This window comes from Montipora capricornis, unplaced genomic scaffold, assembly GCF_036669925.1.
Source record: "Montipora capricornis isolate CH-2021 unplaced genomic scaffold, ASM3666992v2 scaffold_208, whole genome shotgun sequence".
In the NCBI taxonomy this organism is placed as follows: Eukaryota; Metazoa; Cnidaria; class Anthozoa; order Scleractinia; family Acroporidae; genus Montipora; species Montipora capricornis.
Window position 1 is genome coordinate 27,501 of NW_027179963.1, and position 9,077 is coordinate 36,577.

Genomic DNA, 9,077 nt, shown 5'->3' on the forward strand with positions numbered 1-9,077 from the left:
GCTGTTTTAGGTAATTTTGTTTAAAATTGTTAGTTATGAGCTCTAAACGTCAAATTGGCAGAGCAAGAGTCTTTCATTTGCAAAATCACGGCCACATAACAATTGAGAATGATTTTCCAGCTGTTTAAATGACATTTTGATATAAACTGATATAAATTTGAAAAAAGGTGGGCCGACGTTTTTCAAAATCCACTTCAATCCTCCCCAGTTTTGTCCATCCTTGTCCCTTCTTAATTAGTTCTTAGTTCTTATAGTTTTGAGCCGTTATTTTGTTATTTGAGTTAATTCTATGAACATTTGATCAATGCTGAAATTGCCTAAAATTGCGTGACCTAGCCCCTTAATGAAGGCAAAGCGATATATCCAACCCATCCCCAAAGGGAGGGAGGGGAAACACTTTAACAAATTGCAAACAGCCAGTTGGTTTACTATAGAAGACAAACTGCCAGGTGAACCTTGGACGGCTGACTGAGGCTTTTATAGCTAGACTCTGTCTATTAAAGTAGCCAGTTGCACAGGTTCTACTATGTAGCAGGTAGGCATTACACGTGCTCTTTAGCAATAATGAATGAGGCTCTAACAGATTTGGCCAATGCAGGTGTACGTTATAATCTGAGATCTGGGAACAAAGTCTTTATGTCCTCGTTTTATTTACAACAAAACCGTTGATTTTATGACCTTGAACGGCCGACTACAAAGAACCCGAGTACGGTCACGTGTCATTACTCGTATTTTACTGATAGGGTAGTAAAATCTCATTTAAAGAGAAAAACATATACTCGTTTATTTGCACAATACATCGAAGAATAAAGTCTACAAATACCTATTTTACCTTCAAATACTTACCCCTGCATAGCATTTCAAATTCCGTTTTCCGTGAATTGTCTCATGATTACGTGTTACATACGAACCATGGCAATTACTAGCTTTACAATCACTGGTTCCTCGTTAATCCAAATTATTACTACGACTTGTTTGCATTACTAATTAACACGAAAAGGGATAACTTGGGAATTTTTAACAATATATCGCTTCCATCTGACCCAAAATCATTCAGATTTTCAAAACGTCCTATGCATAATCCATTTCTTTCGCGTTTGTGTTTGTCAGCATTATGATTTGGAATATTTTAGGTTTACGTGTTCACAAGTTTGTTTTTGTATCTCGTAGATACTTAGATTTCCAATTACACACTCTGTTTCGATTGGCCACTCTAACTCGCTGTGTAAATAGTTCACCCTAAATTCAAAATAGATACGTTTCGTTTCTGAGAAAACAAAACATTCTTTTACAAATCATACCGGGTATTCCTGATTTCTGCATAAATTTAAGTTTCATTTTGCATTTACCTGTCCATCCACGCTTTTGGAAAAGTGGTACATACACTGTACCACGTGCCTAGATTTTATTTTTGTTGTGTTTACGGGGAAGTGATCTCCCTTGCTAGTAATAAGATGAAATGTGGATGACCTCGGTACGTTGTTACCCAAATACGTTCCTGCAAGTTTCCTCCTTTTTCTGCTGTTATAAAATAGACGTCTCAGCCTTTTCTCTGTAATTCTGCTTGGTTCTCGGGCACGTCTATGTCGATGCTCACGCAAATCAAAACAAAAGTAAACAACTTTTGATTATCGAGATCTGTATTTCTCCTTCGGAATGAAGTCTTTGTTCTCCTTGAGAATCAAATAACTGTACAGCCTTTCAAACTACATCAAAGTTATTTTCTAAAGAGCTGATCACATTTTCCACTGATGACATCAAATCTTGTGAAACTAGAACAGAACTATACACACAAGATGGCAGTGAACACGATCGCTAATATGGCTATTTGAACAAAGGATATAAGCTAGACCATTACAAGAAACAAACTGTTTTACAATGAAAAAGAAAAAAACGTAACAGACAAAAACCTTATCTCCGTAGTCAATGGTACACTGAGCGGGAGGCTATTTGTTCGCGGTGAAAATGGTACAAGCGTGAGGCCATTTGTTCGCTTAGCAAATGTTTTTACTTGTCTTCAGAAGATGCCAATATAGCGTCCATTTGTTTGTGGAGTTATTTTTCGCTGTCATCTTTAGAGTAGTTCTCAATAAGGTACCCGCTGCTTATTAAAGAATTAGTGTTTTGACTTGTATCACTTTCAATAGTTGCGTCCATTTCAGTTACATTCGAGTATATTCTGTTTCATTCAGTTCGCGGAACGACCCGTTTCGAAGCTGACGCTTGACATCTTTTAGTGTGGGTCTACCGCGAAAAGCGTATGCCTTTCTTTGTATGTGCTTTGAGCGCCCCAAGAAGAAACGATTAAGCCAACGCAATGCCGATCTTCAGTAATCCAAACAACGCATCACAGAGCTCTTCGTGATCTTGGATTACGTGGTTTGCTTTAAATAACCAAAGTAAACAGCGCCACGTGGCTTCTATTGTGCATTACCAATCAAAACACCGCCACGTGCTTTCTATTGTGCATTGCCCAATCAAACACGGTCACAGGAAAAAAAAACTGAAATCTAACGTCTTTTATAACTCGAGCCCCTAAGATTTCGTATACAGTAGTCTCTTAGGCTTGTCACGCGTTCCTCCCTCGAACGGGGAGAAAACGCGTGACAAGCCTAAGAACGTCTGCGTGGGAGGCTAGGTATACAGTTGTTACAAAGAGTTACACCACATTTTTCCCTCATATCAACGTCAATCTTTCTCAACAGCACAAATACCCGCCGAGCAAAGGCTACATTTTCACAGTGTGAGCTACCTTGCGAAAAGTAGCCTCTTCCAACAACCCTTCAATGCCCGCAATTTGTCACGCAATTCCTAAGCAAAATTAATCGTCAGTTGTGTAGTCAAATGGCGTGACTTTTGCGCGAATAAAGAAATTGCCACAACTCTGATCTCCTAGTACAGAACGCTCACACAATACTCAACCAATGCGGTCAAGAACATGAAAAAATCCTTTGTCGGCAGAGGCTACTTTTTCGCACCACAGCTAAAATAGCGGTTTCATGTTGAAGTAAATGACAAACCTCAGTGCCTTTTCTCCCTTGCGTATGGATATTTCCCATGGTAAATTAGTCTCATGAACGGTCCGGACACACACACACCACACTCATTTCTCCCGGAAAGGGTAGTTTACCACTATTCTCCCTGCAACCACAACTATTATTTAAGGTATTCACGCTCACTTCATTCTCATCATGTCTTCTTCGTCTTTATATCTTCACAGTTGAAGTACTCAACATCTCCCTCTTTCTGTACACATTTGTTGTTATACACTTCTCAACCTTCCAACGCCATTCAACATAATTCTTACTAAACCAATACATCCCGCGTAAACGCCTTAAGGCGTCTTCTTGTTATTATATAATGTACCTGAAGTGTTTGCATGCTTCCAAAGCTTTGCTGCACATGTGTTTTTGTAGCCGTTTTGCAAACTTATAAATATGAAAAAGTTGACCAACATGGTTACTCTGTTACAGTAATGTACTTTTCTGGGCTGTTCCACAACTGATCAGGACAATATTGCCAAACACTGAGTGGAAGACGCTTGATGCAGATTTCCTGGAATGGTTTCTGCAAAATATTTGCGAGGAACAGCAACAAAAACCTCGCACAGATCGATGGCATTTAACATTCAAGGTTACGTGACGTGGAAATTGTAAATCCCAGGTGTTAAGAAAATTCAACTTTGTGGCTGAAGTTCACTCACAGTTCATCTACAGCAAGAAACCCAGTGGACGATTGTATACGAGTGGACGATTGTATACCAGTGGACGATTGTATCAAAGTTGTATGACCGCGTTACGTTACAGTCTTCAATAACAACGGCCAGCCAAACTTATTTTCAAAAGCAAAAACCTTTCGTCCATCAAGACCAAGTTGCTCCTGTAGTTCCCGAGAACAAAGAAGAATTTCGTTGCAAGTTCGGTGGTTTCTTTAAGATTTTTAAATAATCTGGGGGCAGACCAACACCCCATGTCAAGAAAATTCACAGTAGCCAAACCAACAAAATGATATAAGAGGACGCATTGCTACTTGACATGCAGAGTTGCGAAGTAATCAATCGTGTGTCCTCGACCGTTGATTTGGAATCGCTGAGTGTCCTCTCCGACCTTGAAAAATATTCCTCTGCCACCCAGGGTATGAGTCGTCTAACTTTCCACAAAATTTGACCAATGCTAGAGTGTTATTCTCCACTTCGATCGATTACTGTCTCGATCGTCTCGATCACTTCGAATCTTTGGAGTTTGCGCAGGCGCAGTTACGCGAAAAAAAAGCCATTTTACGTCATTATTCTCTAGCCAATCAGCGGTTTTTGCGCTCTGTCCGCGGGCGGCACTTGTCTCGACAACACCGCTGACATTCGGCAGCAGAATTTCGTTCTTAGCAACAAGCTTGTAGTTAGGAGGAACACCCCCTTAAAGACTTTGTGCCAGTTGATTGTTTGTATTTCTTCACTCTTTATTGTTTTAATTTAACAGGATGCTACAGGACTCGTTTGGGTTCCACCGATCGTCATCGGCGCCACATCATTCTCCGCTGGGGTAATCGCAATGTTATTACCCGAGACACGAGGAAAGCCACTTCCAGACTTCGTCGGAAAGGAAAGCGGAGGAGATGGAAAACCTAAACTACGGATATCAGATTTCCAGCACTTTAATACGCTCGCCGGACACAGGCTATCAGGTTTTTGCATGTATATAAATGTATATACCGAAACATTGGATAGCGTTGAACCCGCGCGCAGCTCGCCCGCGCTGGTTGGCTACTTAAACTCTGAATAGCGTTGAACTCGCGCGCTGATTGGTTCGTCAAACTCCGGATATCCTGTGCTATTTACCTCTGAGCAACTCAGGAAAAAAGGCGTCCGATTTGCATCCGTGACAAGTGAAAAAAACATCTATTGTGCTGTGTATTATCTCACTGTTTTAGTATATACTAAAACAACTATTCACCTCTAAAGAATGCGCGCGGAATTTGGGCACGAAAAATGTTGTAATCTTTGCAGGAATAAATGATTTAAAATCATGTTTTTGTGCTGTATTATCTCACTGTTTTAACTGTTTTAGTATATACTAAAAAAACTATTCACCTCAGTGTCGGTAACTAGTGCTAGCCACCTCCACGTCAGTGAATAGTTGCTAACTATTTCTGCTATTCCTAATATGATTAAGGAACGCGTCAGCAATAAAGCGAGCTGAGAACATTTTGCAGCTCTGAGAAAAAAACATGGTCGACAAAAGCCGTTTTGGACCGGAATGGACTGAGGCATAAATCGATGCTTTAGTCGACAATACAACCCCCGGAGTTTAATAAAACAATTATTCTACTCGGGCTTGCTGGATATAAAATAATTATAGCCAACGAGGCACGTTTTCTATCACTTCATATCCAGCGCGCCCTTGTAGAATAATTCTTAAATATTCGCAGATATAGCATTTCTTAATACACTATTTGATATTTCTGTGGGAATAATCTTGATTTTGAGTCATTAACGTGTAGTAGCTGAGATTGGAGATCCATCAATTAATATTCCGGGACAGTCGTACTGAAGTCGGGTTCAACTGACGTAATGTTTCTTCCCTTTAGGCCAAATATCGTAAAAAGACCTTTTAGGAAGCATGACACACAAAGACCTTTCCGACAAAAGTCCCAGAAATGGATAATTCTTCGCTGGAGGGTGGGAGCAACTGTTGTTCAAACGTTACGCAACACACTTAACAGTGCTTTCCCTAAAATTTTGAGCTAATTGTCGCTGTGATAGACACTCGCTGGAGTCGCGGTAGGTTGTACCGGTACTGAAAAGAAGAAGCCACACTTGCGTTCCCGTTCCCTTTTTTTTTTTTTATCAAGTACCCAACATCTTGTACAACGAAAGGCTTCAAATGACATACATCATTATGGGGTGCAAGCATGGCGCAGTGGTGAGAGCACACGCCTCCCACCAATGTGGGGCGAGTTCATTTCACAGATTCGATGTCATGTGTGGGTTGAGTTTTTTGGTTCTCTACTCTGCACCGAGAGGTTTTTCTCCGGGTACACCAGTTTTTCCCTCTACTCAAAACCCAGCATTTAATTTGGTGTGTGTTAATTGTTGATTTTAGTTTACAGTGTCCCCAATTACTGCTCCAGCGCTAGAAGAATAGACACTTAAATAAACTTCCTTTCCTTACCATCCACGTTTGCGGCATTCCATTGCGATGGGGGTGGAAACAAGATTGGGGAAGGGCTCTTTTTTCTCGATCGTGAAAACTTTTTCCCTTTCTCCCGTTTCTTGATTGTGAAATTTTTTTTCCCCTTTCTCCTTCCCCACTGGATTGCGTCTGGGTCTCCAAGGATTTACAGCGAACGGCACGCTGAAGTTTAAAGTTCCACCAAAAACCTGGGAACTTGCACGCTTGATTTCGGCTTCTTTCTTGCCCGTTCGCTACACCTATCTAACAGATTCTAAAAAAGAAGAGGGAGACAGCAAATTCTCAAGAAAAGGGAATAGCTTTTTGAAATGAAGAAGCCTGCCGTTTGCCTTGCTCGTAAACGCCAAACAAATTTCTATCGTAAACCATCTATTGCGAATTTTTACGACACTTCCGCCCACTCGACAGAAAGTAAATTTTAATATACCAAGTGAGACCCAGAGCAGGAAGATCAATGGTGCTTCAAAGCCAATTTGATAAACAAGGGTTCAGGTTTCTTGTTTCCCAGATGGTAATTTATATTTTTCATCCGGTTCTGAGTGTAGTCCAGAGAAGAAGATTTCGACAACCGTCACACGACAACAGAGATGGTGGCTTATTGCAAAGGTTCTCTTTCAGAACAACTTTCACGAGTTACTTGAAGACAGGAAAAGGTATATTATTAGCTGCAAACCCATCACACCGGAATGTAAAGTTAGATCTTTTGGTTGGCCTTTGCTTACGAGTTCTAAATCCTATAAACACTTTGCTAAATTCCTGGTTTCCCAATTTTTTTCACAACAATTTTCGTCTTTGAGGGAACAGGTGTGGCGCAGTGAAAGCATCCGCCTTCCTCTAAGGTGGCCTGGGATTGAGTCCCGTATTCCTAATAGCACACGTTCGATATGTCAATATTCACACATGGTTAGCTACGAGGCTTTACGGTTAAATTCCAAGATTGTTTTGTTTAGAACTCTTCCTTGAGACTTATGAGACAAAGAAAACAGAACTCCACCGTGAAATTTGACCATAAAGCCTCGTAGCCACGCCTGAATATTTACATATTTAACTCGGCCTATTGGCTGCTTCTTCACTCGACTCCGAAAGGATTTTCTCCCGGTATTTCCCTCTTATCATAACGTTTGATTTACAGTTTTCATAAAGTATTAGAACTCGGCCATATAAACTTGACAGACTTAACAGTTACTATTAAAGGGTAATGTGAAGTGCTTGTTTTCTACCCATATAGACCATGTGAACATTGGCCCTACTAATGAAATTGGGTCCACACAATGACAGAGAACAAATCTGACCAGGGTGGGAATTGAACCCACGACCTTCGGGTTAGATAACCGCTGCTCTACCGACTGAGCTACAAGGTCAGACGGGAGCAGGTCGTGGGAATTTAAGATGACAATGTCACCTGGTCAGAGTTTTTCTCTGTTCTCGTAGGGCTGTTACACAAGAAATCCACACAATGTTTGAGGTATCCCACGTGTATTTCTACAGTTTAAACTGACTTTTAGCGTTACAACTTCTCTTCAAAAAGCACATGATTTTTCTCTGACGTCACATGACGTCGCATACAGTGCCCAGTCCCCTGGCGCAGTTCTAAGGAGGAGGAGGAGAAAGCAGTAGGCGCTCAGTTGGCTAGTGCGCGGCTTTCCGAGCGAGAAGTCCTCGGTCGATCCCCGGTGACTTCTCCGTCTATTTCCACTTTCCCTCTGATCCGTGTAGCTATAGCCTTAAATATCCTTAAAACCGAACACTCACAGAGGGAGGGGGGGGGGGGGGGGGGAGGGGTAAAGGGCGTACCGTGGGCTTCCACTGATACCAGTTTCGTAACTGTAGTAACTACCGACGTTTAATAAAGTACCTGTACCTTACCTTATATCTAACAGGCCCAATCCATTATAGGGCTAACGCTCACATGGTTTATATGAGTAGAAAGCTACCACTTCAAATACCCTCTAATAGTTAAATCTGTTGAAATATAAGTGTACACGGCCCAACGTTTGCAAAAAACGTTACCCTTCCTTGTACATATAAACTTGCGACAGTTGCTATTGTTTTGTTATCCTCCAGTCAGGCTCAAAAAAATGGTTTTGTTTGATTTCTTCATTTCCTGGTTTTTCGGAACCTGTTATATCCGATCGAAACAATTAACTTAAGAATACTTAGAATGAAATTCGGGAAAAACTGATTACAATCTTGCTTCGTATCATTATAAATATTTTGCAAGTGACTTTTACCTCATAATGAGAAAATAAGCAACTTAAGTGAGTATTGTCGTCAAGGCTATCTTAGAGCGCCGAAGTGAACTCCTCGGAGAACCATGCGTAAATTCGAGGACTGGCCAAAGATTACGAAACGCATTAGTATATATGTTGCCTAATACAGTTTCCTCACATGGGCTTGTGCGTGGCGGTCTCAATTTTTTGGCAACCCCGATATTGCTATGATTTTTTTCGTTTCTTCGTTCCGTCTACCTAACTGCCCATGGGAATCTGAGTTTTGTCACAATTTGATTTTCCTTCTTTCCAGTTTTGCACATGCGCACTGGCATACGGAAAGCTGTTACGATGTCTTAACATCCGGTATCCGAAGTAGGAGCCGGAATTCATCTCGCTCTTAACTACCCTGAGGACTAACTTTTTTTGGTCTAATGATTGCTTGCTGATAGGGTCTTCGAAGAAGTACAAGGAAGGAGGGGAACAGGCCAAAGCAGTGAAAACCTATTGCCAAGCAGCTGCTTAGAAACGTTCTATAATTGTCCTCTAAAATGTGAGTAACTGCAAGTAAACGTAGCGCACAGAATATCAGGTCTGGGTTTTTCAGAAACAGGAGAGGATTAGCACGGCATCCACTGTCGACTAACTCAGGTGGTCCATTGGATAGTGATTAATTTAC